Source organism: Mus musculus, chromosome 19 (assembly GCF_000001635.26).
Source record: "Mus musculus strain C57BL/6J chromosome 19, GRCm38.p6 C57BL/6J".
Lineage (NCBI taxonomy): Eukaryota > Metazoa > Chordata > Mammalia > Rodentia > Muridae > Mus > Mus musculus.
In genome coordinates this window covers 45,537,490-45,550,723 of record NC_000085.6, presented here as the reverse complement: position 1 = coordinate 45,550,723, position 13,234 = coordinate 45,537,490, and the positions used below count along the sequence as shown (strand labels likewise).

The 13,234-nt window shown below is 54.8% G+C and overlaps 2 long non-coding RNA genes across 2 annotated transcripts; one reads left to right on the top strand and one right to left on the bottom strand.

Annotated features, from left to right (window-relative positions):
- Positions 1–4,377: 4,377 nt before the first annotated feature.
- Positions 4,378–7,063, bottom strand: Gm19639. Its single transcript, XR_386758.2, has 2 exons — positions 5,273–7,063; positions 4,378–4,623 (listed from the first exon to the last, which is right to left on the bottom strand). It is a non-coding gene; the product is annotated as a predicted gene, 19639 (long non-coding RNA).
- Gm41856 lies at positions 5,691–7,958 on the top strand. Its single transcript, XR_001782646.2, has 2 exons — positions 5,691–5,760; positions 7,054–7,958. It is a non-coding gene; the product is annotated as a predicted gene, 41856 (long non-coding RNA).
- Positions 7,959–13,234: the final 5,276 nt, after the last annotated feature.

Genomic DNA, 13,234 nt, shown 5'->3' with positions numbered 1-13,234 from the left:
CTCTCACTCTACATGGGTGAGTGGGCCCTGCCACAAGTCAGACCTATGACTTGTCACTGTGGGAAAGGGAGACCCCAGCCCCCTTTTGGGCTGCTGTGGGTCTCTCTTCAGCTGCTCTTTGACACTTTGTGCCTAGCACACAAGTGCTCTTTGGGTGGCTATGACCCAGCCCTTCCAGCCCTTGTGTTTATCCAGGGCCTGGGGTGACAATGTGTGTCGTGGCCATAACCTTACTATGAACCAAGCTTGTACTGGGAGTCTGGCTGCCAGAACAGAGCAGGCACAAGCATATAACAGACATCCACAGCCCACAGCCAGAGGGGGCATGCCAGGGTGGGCAGGGTCTGTTGTGCCCAGCTTCTCCAGAATCATGGGATTTCTGGCCCTTTGGTAGGAATGGGACCCCTCTTGCCAGCACCAAGGGGAACAACTTGGAAGCTGTGGCCTTCCCCTCTTCACGGCAGGGGAGGGACATATTCCTGTTTTCTGAGAGGAAGCTGGGGAGAAGCTACAGCTGTGGTTCCAGGCTGCAAACAGAAAGCAGCTGCCTAAGCCTAGAGTTGGCACCGGTGTGATTCTGTGTCCACTCTGCCCTCCAGTCAGAACCAGCCAGCCATTTTCCCAGAATCTCCGAGTCCCTGGGCAGCCCTGCTTCCAAGCTCTGGAACCCAAGCTCTGGAACTGGAGAGAGAGGCTCCTAGCTAAGGCCCCAAGAGAAAAGTAGTCTGAGACTTTGGACCAGGTCTCATCTGCGACATCCTTCCTCCTCAGCTCTGATCCCCGTGGAAGAGCCTCCCTGAGGAAGGCCCTGGGCCCCAAGACAAGGAGATGCCCCCGGGGACGATGAGCTGCTTGAAAGGACCCCGAGAAAGCCACCAGAAGATGGGCCTGAACTGATAAACTATCTCTTCTCCAATGGCTGTGGAGTCTCTGTGTAGAACCTGCTAGACCCAGGCCTGGCCCTGACAGGATAAGCCTGTCACCTCAGACAGTGCCCTTCCTTGCCTGCTCCAGGAGCTGCGACCCAGCCATCACTGTATGAGTGCAGGTTCCCTGGGTATGCACCCGGTGTCCCTTGTTTGTGTGCCTACCACACATTTCTGGGCCCTGTAGCTGTGGTGTGAGTACCAGTGTCTCTAGCTAGCCTCTGGGTACAGTCCCCATGTCACCAGGGGCTCAGGCAGGTGTGTGGGCTTGTCAGGGGACCCTGGTTGTGCTGGTCAGGGACTAGAAAGGTAGGGGAGTCCTGACTGGACTCGGAGCTCTGGGTCCCTGTGTCCATGGTGGAGACCGCAGGGCGGACCGCTTGCGTCAGCCTTGAGCGGCCATCAATAGCGCGCGGTTAATTAATTTGATGGGAACAGCAGGGACCGCCGTTTGCATTTAGTGAAGTTCCAGGAACTTCCAACCCCATCTTCATAATTGGCCTCATAAATTGTAAGAAAGAGAGAGATCAGCAAAGCGGGAGGGAGGAGGGGCCGCCCGTCCGTCCTTATTTAATTTTATTGCTGAAATTCATCTTTTTAGCCTCCTCCGCCTGAATCGGCTCTCCCTGCCGGATTTGCCTAATCATGATAAATTAATATTCATTTCCCCACCTCTTACCCAGCTCCCGCGCTTGGATGGAGTCAGGATGGTCTTCTTCCAGCCCCTCTGCCTTGGTTGGGAGATGACCCCCAAAGCGAAGCTTGTGTACTGCACTAAAATTGGCCCTTGGGGAGAGCAGGAGGGAGCCTGGGAGAAAGATGGGGTTGTGTTCCTTGGGGAGGAGGGGGCTCCCAAGACTGATAGGAACTCACAGGCCTCAGGAAGCTGACATTAACTACAAGTGGCTAGCCAGGGCTGGGTTAGAAGGACAGGAAGGCTGCTAGAGACCCGGAGGCTGAGCCACACGGGCAGACAGGGTAAGCTGAGGAGGTGAGACTGAAACAGAGTTGGTCACCCTCTGATCCTTGTCCCACTGCACTCCCTCAGCTAGAGATGAGCCACCTTGCCAGGTCCGAGGGTTCCTGTGGGTACCATGGGTCTCTGACCACTCTCTCTCAGTACAGTTATCAGGATGTCTGGAAACAACACACGGACACTTGTGCAGGGCTGTGCTGGGCTAGACTGGGCTGGACTGGACTGGGCTGGACTGGACTGGGCTGGGCTGGGCTGGGCTGGGCTGGACTGGGCTGGGCTGGGCTGGACTGGGCTGGGCTGGGCTGGGCTATGCTGGGCTGGGCTGGGCTATGCTGGGCTGGGCTGGGCTATGCTGGGCTGGGCTATGCTGGGCTGGGCTATGCTGGGCTGGGCTGTGCTGGGCTGTGCTGGGCTGGGCTATGCTGGGCTGGGCTGTGCTGTGCTGGGCTGTGCTGGGCTGGGCTGGGCTGGGCTGTGGGTGGAGTCTCACTAGGAGGTCCCCCATCCTGCACCTCCCTGGGTGGAGGCTCCAGTCTAAAGGAGCACAGTCCCCTCTGCTGCTCACATCCTGTTCTGTTAGGCACAAGGCCTGCCAATTTTATGCAGAAACTGATGATCAGACATGAACAGTGATTGGTCCAGTGCTCCACATAGATTGGGAGGTCTGGAACTAGGGACAGAAGGATGTGTATACCTGAGAGGCTGGGAGTGGTGAGCATGGTCCCTAGGGACCTGGCCTTTAGAGAGTGGGCAGAGCATTCTGCTCTAGGGTGTGAGCTCTCTCTCTCTCTCTCTCTCTCTCTCTCTCTCTCTCTGTGTGTGTGTGTGTGTGTGTGTGTGTTTTGATTTTTGGTTTTTCGAGACAGGGTTTCTCTGTATAGCCCTGGCTGTCCTGGAACTCACTTTGTAGACCAGACTGGCCTCAAACTCAGAAATCCACCTGCCTCTGTCTCCCAAGTGCTGGGGTTAAAGGCGTGCGCCCCCACGCCCGGCTTGTGTGTGTGTGTTTAAATGATTTTATTTTTATGTACATTTGTGAGCTGCCATGTGGGTGTTGGGAACTGAACCTGGATCCCCTGGAAGAGAAACCAGTGCTCTTAACTGCTGAGCTGTCTCTCTAGCCCCTGGGGTTATATTGTATTACATAGCAAAGGGGACATTATCTAACCATACAAGCCCCTTAAAAGGAGAGCTGCCTCTGGTTGGTGGCAGGTGGAAGGGCGGTGGACGAGAGATCTGAAGCATGAGCAGGAACTCTGGGGGCCTCAAGGAGCAGTGGTGCTGATGCAAGAAACAGTCCCCACAGCCATCAGGAACGGATGCTGCCAGCCACAAACGTGGGCATGCGAGGACTTTTTCTTTAGAGCCCTACTGGGATCCCAGGATAACCAGGACTCTCAATCCAGCCTGTGGGGCCCTAAGTAGCGAGCTCAGGCAACCTGACCTGAGTTTCTGCCCTGCACCACGGCTGTTGGAAAGGGCCAAGAGTGTGAACGTGTACTGTGTAGCAGTTAGAGGAGATGCACAAAGCCTAGGGGAGCCTTAGGAAGCTCCTGTAATGGTGAAGCTGGGGGAGGTGTGGAGACTCCACTCACACAGCTCCCTGCCCTCCAGATTTCCCAGGGCAATAATTGCTCCCAGTTTCCAGACTCTTCCGTCTCTTCTGCGGCTGATCATGGAATCAGATCCTTGTAAGCACTTCAGTGTGTGGCGTGTGCATCTGTGGAGCCTGGAACCTGGATGGAGTCGCTGTGAGCACTAACCAAGAGTTATACCCGTGCAGACAGCTTCTGCAGAAACTTCCAGCACACAGACATGAGCAAGCAGAGTGGTCTGATTGTGTGGCACCCTTCCCAAAAAAAGCGTGTCTCTCCTTCCCAAAATGGCATTTCAAAAATTTATTCATGGGACATGGATACCAAGAAAAAAGAAGTTTGGGGTCCCATGGGACTTGTTAGAAAGCTGGAAAGACCAGTTAATACTGAGCAAGCTATAAAAGGAGACTTGGGGAAGGGCCCTGAGCTACCTGTGCCACACACCTGGTTTATTTCAGCAGTTTTACCAAGCCCTACTTAGCTCAGCCCTACATGTGGATATGCAGTCTCCAGCTAGATTTTGTTTTGTTTTTGTTTTTTTGAGACAGGGTTTCTCTGTGTAGCCTCTGCTCACTTTGTAGACCAGGCTGGCCTTGAACTCAGAAATCCGCCTGCCTCTGCCTCCCAAGTGCTGGGATTAAGGGCACCACCACCGCCCAGCTCCATTTTACAGATGGAAAGCCTGAGTCCTGGGCTAGAAAGATGGTTCAGGGGTCAAGAGCATGTATTGCTCTATCAGGTCCCGGTCCCTGAGTTCAATTCCCAGTGCCCACACCAGGCAGCACACGACTGCCTAAAACCCTGGTTCCCAGGGATCCAAAGCCGCTGCCACTGCAGGCATCTGTGCTCGTACATGCCTGTACACAGACAGACACACATGTCCCAGAGAGGTTCTTTTTATTGTCCCAAGTCATGCAACATGTGTCAGAGATGAATGTCACTCAGGTCTCCGTGATTCCGCCCAGCTGATTCCCTTGTTCCGCTCCGCACAGATCTCACTGAGCCTTTTGTCTCCCCTCCTTTCCTCTCGTCCCTCAAATCTGCAGAGAGAGTTGACGCTGACTGCCCTGAAACCAGGGTTCAGTTTGGCTTTGAGACTGGGTTTCACTATGGTAGCCCCAGCTGCCTGTGAAATGAGAATTCAACACAGCCTCCTGAAGGTGGAGTCTTACAGGCTACCCCACCAGTCTGGCTCAAACCTGGGCTTTGATTCGTGAGTTTCCTGCTCTGAGAGAGAATGGCCAGTTGTGTACACCATCATGAAAGAAGGAGTAAAGGCAATGCCACCTCCTGAGGCCTGCCAGAGTGGAGCACACACACGGACAAACCAATATATGCCTGCTCCACCTAGACAGGGCCCTCGGAGTCCTGCCCTGCGACACTGACACGTCTTCTCCTAACTCCCAGCTCCTCGGGGCCTCTGATGGATCCTGTCTCATCCCTTTGACCTTCTTGACATTGTTTGGAATACTTTTAGTTCAGTTTGATCAGGGAATCTGAATTTGGTCAGCCCACCCTCCCTGCTGGCCAGTCAAACACCAAGTTGGGAAGGAATCAACCCTGAGCTGTGTGCTCTCAAGCAGTATAATGGGGACTCTCAGAAGGCCGTTCCAGAAAGAGAACCTTGAACCCTGGGACTGTCCCTCCTCCCTATGGGAACACCCCAGCTTCCCACCCCATAGGTTAAAGACTTGAAGCCCTACTCCACTGCTTTAGAGAATCAAGGCTCTGGTGTCTCAGGACCCCCCTGGCCCTCCTTACCAGAAGAGACCTACCTGGCCTGCCAAGGTCTCTAGGGAGGTGGCAGGTGATGGATGACTGACCCATATGCTCCGAGCCTGGCCTGCCTCAAGTTCAGCTCTCTTGTCCTCGCTCCTCCAGTTTTGAATAGACAAAGGAATTTTCTGGAATCTTGGTGCAAGGAGTGTTCCAAAAGCAGGGGCATGCAGAGCTCCCGGCTGCCCTCCGTCTGTCCTACGGGACGGGAATATCCAGGGCGGGGACAGCGAGCGCGTTTCCTGAGAGGCGCCGGCAGAGGGTGCGCGAGGACCGGCGAAGAGGTCCGCTGCTAAGCCGGGCGAGCTCTTGAGAGGAGGGCCAAGCCACGCTCCTCTAGGACCCGGGCGCTAGGGAAAGGGTCCGGCTCCTCGAGTGCAGGTCCCGCCCGGTGCAGACGCAGATCCACTCCCTTCTGAGGGCGGAGAGACCCTTGCAGCATCCGTCTGGAGTAGGGAGGGACTGAAGTGACCGAGGAGAGAATCGGGTGAGACTTCTTCTCAGACTCATCTCGGGTCAGGACTCCGTGCCTCAGTTTCCCCTTCAGGATTTCTGTTCTTGTTGATGGAAGCTATAACCTGGAAGAGCTATGAGGGAGATGACCGAGGACAATCTGGTTACCCTTTTCTTGGCGCAGCCATCTAAACACACTTCAGCGGTGAAAGAGATGGACGGAGACAGGAGAGAGTGGCCGAGGGACAGGCACGCTGGGCAGCCCGGGGTTGGGAGGGAGCCGAGAAGGACGGTCACAAGGGCTGGGGCGGGTCCCTATGAGCCTGAGGGACGTCTGCTGCTACCCTTCCGGGCCGCGTTCAGCACTGACTCCTTCGCTCCTCTAGTCCCCCAACTTCTCCCCCCCCCCCGCCCCCGCCCCCCCCCCCCCCCCAGCGGCGGTGATTTATGGCTGGGCCAGACCTGGCGACCTTGGACGGATAACTAATGACGGGTCAATAACGCTACAGAAAAAGTGAAGTGAGAGAGAGCCGAGGCCCATCCCTTCTGCCCCCTTCCCATCCTCCACTTGGTGTCATTACTGAAGCCTCCTTGCAAGGGTGGGAGGCTCCCCAAGGCCAAGACCTTGACAGGTCTGGTGGTTAAGCCAGCTGAAATGGGGGTGGGGTGAGACCTGAACACACTGCAGAAACCCCAAGGGGAGGGCCACTTGTGTGGGTCCTAGGAGGAAGTCAGTTTCTGAGAAAGTAAAGGCATTTGAAATTGCTCCAGGCACGCCAGAAGGAGCCTTGGGAGGAAGGCTGTGCGGTAGTCAGCTGGCCCCACTTCTCCCTGTCTCTTTTCTTCGGCCAGTTCTCTATGTCCTCTCGCTCCTTTCCTCACCAGCTCCCAGGATGTCAGTGTTTGCTTCTGTTTTCCAGACACTTTGCCCGGGGTGGGAGTGGGGGTGGGGGTGGGGGTGGGGGTTTCCTGTTTGCATGAGAACTGGGGTGGCTGGGCATCTGAACTCATGTCTGCATTATCTGGGGAATGGACCAGTGCCTCCTTTTCTTAAATCTGCCAACTTCTTCGACCCTGTTTGAGATGCCCAGCTCCCACTTTATTTTAGAGCCCTGGGTGGATGTAAACAATCCAGACCTGCCTCGAGTTCCTGCCTCTCAAACAGCAGGCAAAGGCAGAGCCTAGGTGCCAATGTGGGCTTTTCTGTCTCCTGCCTGTGTGGGGACACCTTGAAGGGCTCTCACTGAGGACGCAGCAGAGGGAGATTCTGAGGCCTGCCATCTGACTCAATGCTTTAAACCATAATCTCCCCACTCCTCCACCCCAGGGTCCTGGTCCTTCCCCTGCTGGCTCCCCCTTAACTGTTGTCAGCTCTGACTCCAAAGAAGATACCCAAAGACACAGAGACAAGAACATTCTGCATCTAGATTAAACCTGTTAAACCCACAGAACTGCCTTGGACGTGCAGGGCAGTGGGAGTGGCCTCGTGCCTGAGGGTGCCAGACAGTCTCTGTGTCACAGGTGGACTCCTGTGGGAACATCTATCAAGGCATTTACAGATTCATTCAGTGGACCAAGAGCACATGGATGGATGCCCTGTGCTGGAGGAGCAGGGGCCACACCGAGGAGTCCGAAGGACAGCTATGTAAAGGGAGTGGCAAAGGCATCGACACAGGAGGCAGTGGTCCTAAATGTCCACCCATCCCTTATTCCACCTCCAGCCTTTTCCCTTTTCTAAGCCACAGGCACCACTTACTGCTCTCCAAACCTCTGTGCCACCTCATCCTGAAAACCTCAGGGGTCCCAGCTCCAGGTTTAGCTGCTTAATATTCAAGGTCCATCAAAACATAGGATACCCTGTTTAAAAGTTATAAGGAGTTTCGTGATGGAGATAGCAGAACTAACATAGCAGGCTCGAGCTTCTTGGGATTGCACAGGGTGTCCGTGAAGTGAGCCCTGCTTGCCTTCCATCCAGTGACATGATGCTGTACTCTCTCTCAGTCCTCCTGAGCCCCCTGCTACAGAACCTGGGAAAACCTTCCTCTTGTCGCTGGTACCACTCACCTGGACTCCAAGCCCCACCCCCTAACCCTGCTTCTCCCTACATGCCTCTGCTGCTATATCTCTTGCTTGGAACTCAATTCCTCTAGAAAATTCCCTCCTTCGGCCGTCTCCTCCAGGAAGGCTCTTGATTTTCCACATAATAAACGACGCATTGGGTCAAAGCACAAATCACTCTCACGTTCACTCATAGCCATTTGTCTGGCCCCTCCAGCAAGCCTAGCGTTTTAGATGACGGGATGGTGCCCTATTCATCATCAGAGCTCTGCCAGTGCCAGCTGACACCTGCATGGCGGGGGCTCAGTTAATATTTGTTGATGCGGCTGCGGACATCTTCTGCCTGTGTGTTCAGGTTTGGACTCCTGTATACTGAGCAGCCTGCCAGGCCTGTGTACAGGCACACACATCTCTGCTGTACGCGTCCAGATGTCGGTACCGTGTGTGTGCAGTCATACAAGGAACACACGCACACTGCAATCTAAGTGTGTTCTCTTCCATCCCCCTTTTAAGATGGGGTCTCTTCTGTATCTCTGGCTGACTTTGAACTTGATAAGTAGCTGAGGGTGACCTTGAACCTCTGACCTTGCTCCTTTACTTCCCAAGTGCAAGGATTACAGACCTGTGCCAGCATCCTAGTTTATGCAGTTTTAGAGTTCAAACCCAGGGCTTCAGGCTTGCCAGGAAAGCACATACTAGACCAACTAAATGACATCCCAGACTCTTTCCTGTTTTGCTTGTTTGTTTCAATTGGGTCTGGCTAAAGCATAGGTTGCCTGGAACTCTCCACCCTCCTGCCTCAGTTTCTTTAGTGCTAGTAATAGAGGTGCGCACCACCACTCCTAGCTTGTAAACCGTCTCTGCAGGAATGTGCACGAATCCGAGGGGCGTGGGTACGTGTGGCTCTAAGCTTGAGTTTATGCTGATAGCTATGTACCCAGATCCATGAGGCAGTAAAGGACGTGTGTGTGCCTGGCCCTGCGAGGTTGGGGTTGTGCCTGGACAAGAGCCGCAGGTGCACCGTGCAAGGACACAGGCGGCTGGCGCGTGTGCAGGCCATGTGTGTGCACAGCTGCGTGTCCTGGCAGGCGGGACGCCCCGTGCGCCCCCTGCGCCCGCTGAGCGCGCTGCTTTGTTCCTCCGCCGCGGGCGGCCGCGTGGTCTCCCCGCTCCCGGCTCGGGCGTCTCCGTCGGCCGGGATTGGCAGCGGGCGGCCGCAGCGCGGCTCCCTCCCCGGCGGGCGGAGTCGGATCGGCTCCCGTTACCGGCGCGGGTGGGTGGGGGTGGGGCGGGGGGGGGGGGCGCCAGGCCATCCATCTTCTGTTATTACAGCGTAATGGGGCTGCTCGGGCGCCCGCCCATTTGTCATCGGCCTCGTTCGCTGATAACCGGCATTTGTCATCACTTTCCTCTGCCAATGTCATCAGCACTGCTGACAGCGGGAGGGGGGCACACGCACATGGGCCTGCTGGACACGCGTTCGTGCATATACACATTAACACATGAAACTTGTGGGGGGGCAATGAACCCTGTGTGTGTGTGGGGGGGGGGGCACATGCATCTCTCTGTATGTATGTGGACCAGAACTCCTGAGAGATGGCTATGTAACAGCCTGTGCAGAAAGGGCCTCGTCAAGCAGATGTTCCCAGCTGCAGATCTTTTTTCGCAGCCTTGGGGGTGGGGGCACGCAGGTGGCTTCTGCCAGCTCCCTTTGTGGACTTGCCTGACACCCCCACGGGCTCTACTGACCTGCAGGTGGCCACCAGCAGTTACCAAAATGTCACAATCAGGCCCCCTGGGATTCTTAGACCCAAGGACTTGGGGAGAGGCCACAGGACAGGACAGCCTGGTAGTGGTTGGCAGGACAATGGGCTCCTTCCTCCACACCTCCCAGAACCAGCCCAAGAGTCACCTTTCCACTCCTGGCCCTGCTCAGGCTTTTAGCCTAGACTGATCTGTAGCAAGAAAGACTCAGTCAAGACTGCCAAAAGAACTTCCCTCTTGGAAGAAGGACAAGGCTGATTGGTGAAAGGATGGTACTGGTCCAGCAGAGGAGCTTGGAGGAAAGAGGAGCCATTGTGTTCTGTGCCCTCTGGGTGGGCCAGGTGCCAGCCCACTCCCGGAAGGGCTATGGCTGTCTTCCTGATGCTGCTTTCTCCTTCCTTCGCCTCAGGGTGGCAGAGGGGACCCCATTAGCCCTTATTAAGCAGACACCTCCCCCATCTCGCTGGTCTCTCGTTGCCTGGCACATATTAGGTGTTCAGTAAGTAGCTATAGAATGGATAAATGATTGAGGACAGGGCATATGGGGAGGTGGGGGTCCCCCAAGTCCCTCCCAGAAAGGCCACCAGGCCCTGATGGCCCAGATCTCATCTCATATCCTCTCTCTGACTCCCCTCCTTATTTCTTCTGCAGCCCCCCCCCCAAATTCCCTTTCTCCCTAGGCCTCTCCCTCCTGGGCAGAGGGGGAGGGGGAAGGTCCCTTGGCAGAGCGGGGCTGGCTTGTTCCTTGTAAATGAAGACCATAATTAACATTAAATTAAGGTAATACAAATGAAGGCAACATAGAGGCTGACAAGACAAGCGTTTGGGGAGGCAGTGGGGAGAAGTGATTCATATTTTTAATTTACTGTACGGATGGGCCGTGTGGCTGGGGAGCGGGCGGCTCGCGTGGAGGGGGTGTTGCCCCGCCATGTTTGCTGGGCTTGGAGTGATCACACAATGACTATTAAACTCAACTGTCCATATAATGGGACAGATTCGACATGACGCCCACCAGAGCACCAGCAGGCTGGCCGGGCAGCTTGTAAACCCTGCATGTGGCACCAGCCTGCCTGTCTGCCCACTGCTCACCTTGGCCTCCCTGTCCTGTCCTGGGATAGGACAGATACACCGCAGGGGCCCTGGGAATAGGGTGAGCCAGGGGACCCAGGTTCCCTGCCCACAGTACTCAGGATGGGTGCTGAAAGCATGCTGTGAATGGCTGATGTCACTCCCTGGCTTGGTCTTGACCCAAAAGCCAGGAGGCACTGGGGCTCTGAAGACAGTGCAGAAGGTACTGGTGCCATTCCCATAGCACAGCGGTTCTTGATCTTCCTAATGCTGTGACCCTTTAATACAGTTCCTCATGTTGTGGTGACCCCCAAACTTAAAATTATTCTCGTTGCTACTTCCTAACTGTAATGAACTGTAATGTGAATGTCTGAGATGCAGGGTCTATGATATACAACCCCTATCAAAAGGTCATGTGAGCCCAGAGGGGTCACGACCTACAGGTTGAGAACCACAGCTATAGCAGCCCTAATTATTCTTGTCATCTACTGTATTGTTCTTATAAACACCTTGTGCCCAACCCGCAGCGCCCCTGATCCATGACCACAGAAAACCTGCTTGTGAGGACAGGGTGTCACCATCTGGATAAGCCCTATCTGACGATGGGGAGTGGTGTAGTCCCCAAGCGTTAAGTGTCTTGGGCCCAATCCTGTCTCTCAACTTTCAGAGCCTGGGCCTGCAAAGTCTAACTAGGGCACAAGGGCCACACATTCTGCTCTTTGCACCCTGAGGTCTGACAGTGGAGCTCTCTGGAGCCTGGTGTGTGTGTGTGTGTGTGTGTGTGTGTGTGTGTGTGTGTGTGTATGCATGTGCACATGTGTACACATGTACTCCTGTCCTCTCTCCAGCCAGAAGGTCCCATCAGTCCCAGGAGAGGGAGGGACTCTGCTTACTCACTCTGTAAGCAGAGCCCCAGCCGCCAGAGCTCTGCTCATCCCTGCTCGTCCCTGGGATGAGAGACGCAAGTGTAATTTAGGTTTTGATATTATGAAAGTCTCGCTGCTCTAAAACAGCGGGGCACTCGGTGCCTCATTAATAAAGGATAAACTCGGAGTCTATTTACAAGGCACTTTTTGGGGTTATTTACTCTCCAATATACATATGTAATGTTGCGCATACTTACCGCTAGGTAGCTCTTCCCTCAAGCTGGAGCCTCCTCTTCACCCTGAGAAGGGCCCTGCTGGGAACTGAGGGTCACCAGAGAAGAGGGGTTCCAGGGGCCACACCCCTGGCGAGAGAGGAAAGGTAGAAGATTCTAGAACTTAGACTGGATTGGGTGGTAGAGGTACAACCATCCCTGCACCTCAGCAGCCCTATCTCTGAGGCCAGCTCTCTAGCCTTCTGCCTAGGCCTGTCTTTGGTATCAGACCAGGGCAGCCCTGCTTTCTGTTCATGGTCTGTCCTAGCTCCAGCCTGACCACCTGCACACACAGGGCAGAGCTTGGGCGGCTTTCCAACAGAGGCTAGCCCGTCCTCTGGAGCTGAAGAGCTTCTGCAATCTCTGTGCCTCGTGTCCCAGGCCTGCCCATTCCTCGCGGTACCTCGAACCGGCAAAGTCTTTCTTGTAGTAAGGGGAGTCCACCTCCCAGTTCTTGGTGCTGTTAGCCTGGCTGTGTTGGGATGGGCTCCTCATAGAGCCTTAACCTACATCTTTCTCTGCCACGGGCACATGCCTGGGGACTTTATTGTTATTATTAATTATAGTTTTGCTTTTGTGACTATATAGCCCAGGCTGACTCAGACTCAGAGATCCACCTGCCTCTGTCTCCTTAGAGGCATGCACCACCATTCCAGGCCTCTGGGTAGAATTTTTTTTTTTAAATTGTTGGACTGGACAATGCACATGTGTTTGCCTGTGAAGGGTTCCCTTCTTAGCCCCATTTTATAAGTGAAAAACTGAGGTCAGGGAACTCCCCCAATGTCACACACCCAGTAAATGATAAGCTGTGGGTTTAACCCAGAGCTGAGTTTGTGACCCTACCAGCTTCCTGGACTTTTGGGAGGCTTGTGTTTGTTCCTCAAACACAACGGGGCCTCCAAACAGCCTATGGCTTCCAGTAAGGAGTACAGTTCGCTCTCACTTGATCACTGGATTGCTCACTGACCTTAGCCTTGGGCCTGGGGAATCTGACTGGATGGGCCATGTGCGTGTGTATGTGTGTGTATGCATGTGTGTGTGTGTGTGTGTGTGTGTGTGTGTGTGTGTGTGTGTGTTTGTGTGTGTGAAGGGGCAGTGGAGGACCCTGCCTTGGGCAGAAGGCCATGAATCACAGGGGAGCTCTGAATTCCAGCCAACCAGGTGGGAATCTTGAGGGTAGCTGTGCTGTGTCTGGGGAGAGTGTGTTGGGGTGGAGACATCAGTATGAAGAAGGCAATGCCTGGCCAATTGGACCAAGGAGACATCTGGTGGCCAGTAAGGGACCTGCAGCCTTTTTACAGGAGCACCAGGTGGAGGTATCAGGTCTCCCTAACCCTTTGGGGACTCCTGGGGATCCAAGAGAACATCAGACCTTGAGTCTACTCCAGGGCTGGGACTCAGAGGACAGACAATCGGTCTCTGGTCCTCTTCTCATCCTCCAAGTAGGAGGAGAGTGGACCTGGACAGGGATGATGGTTAC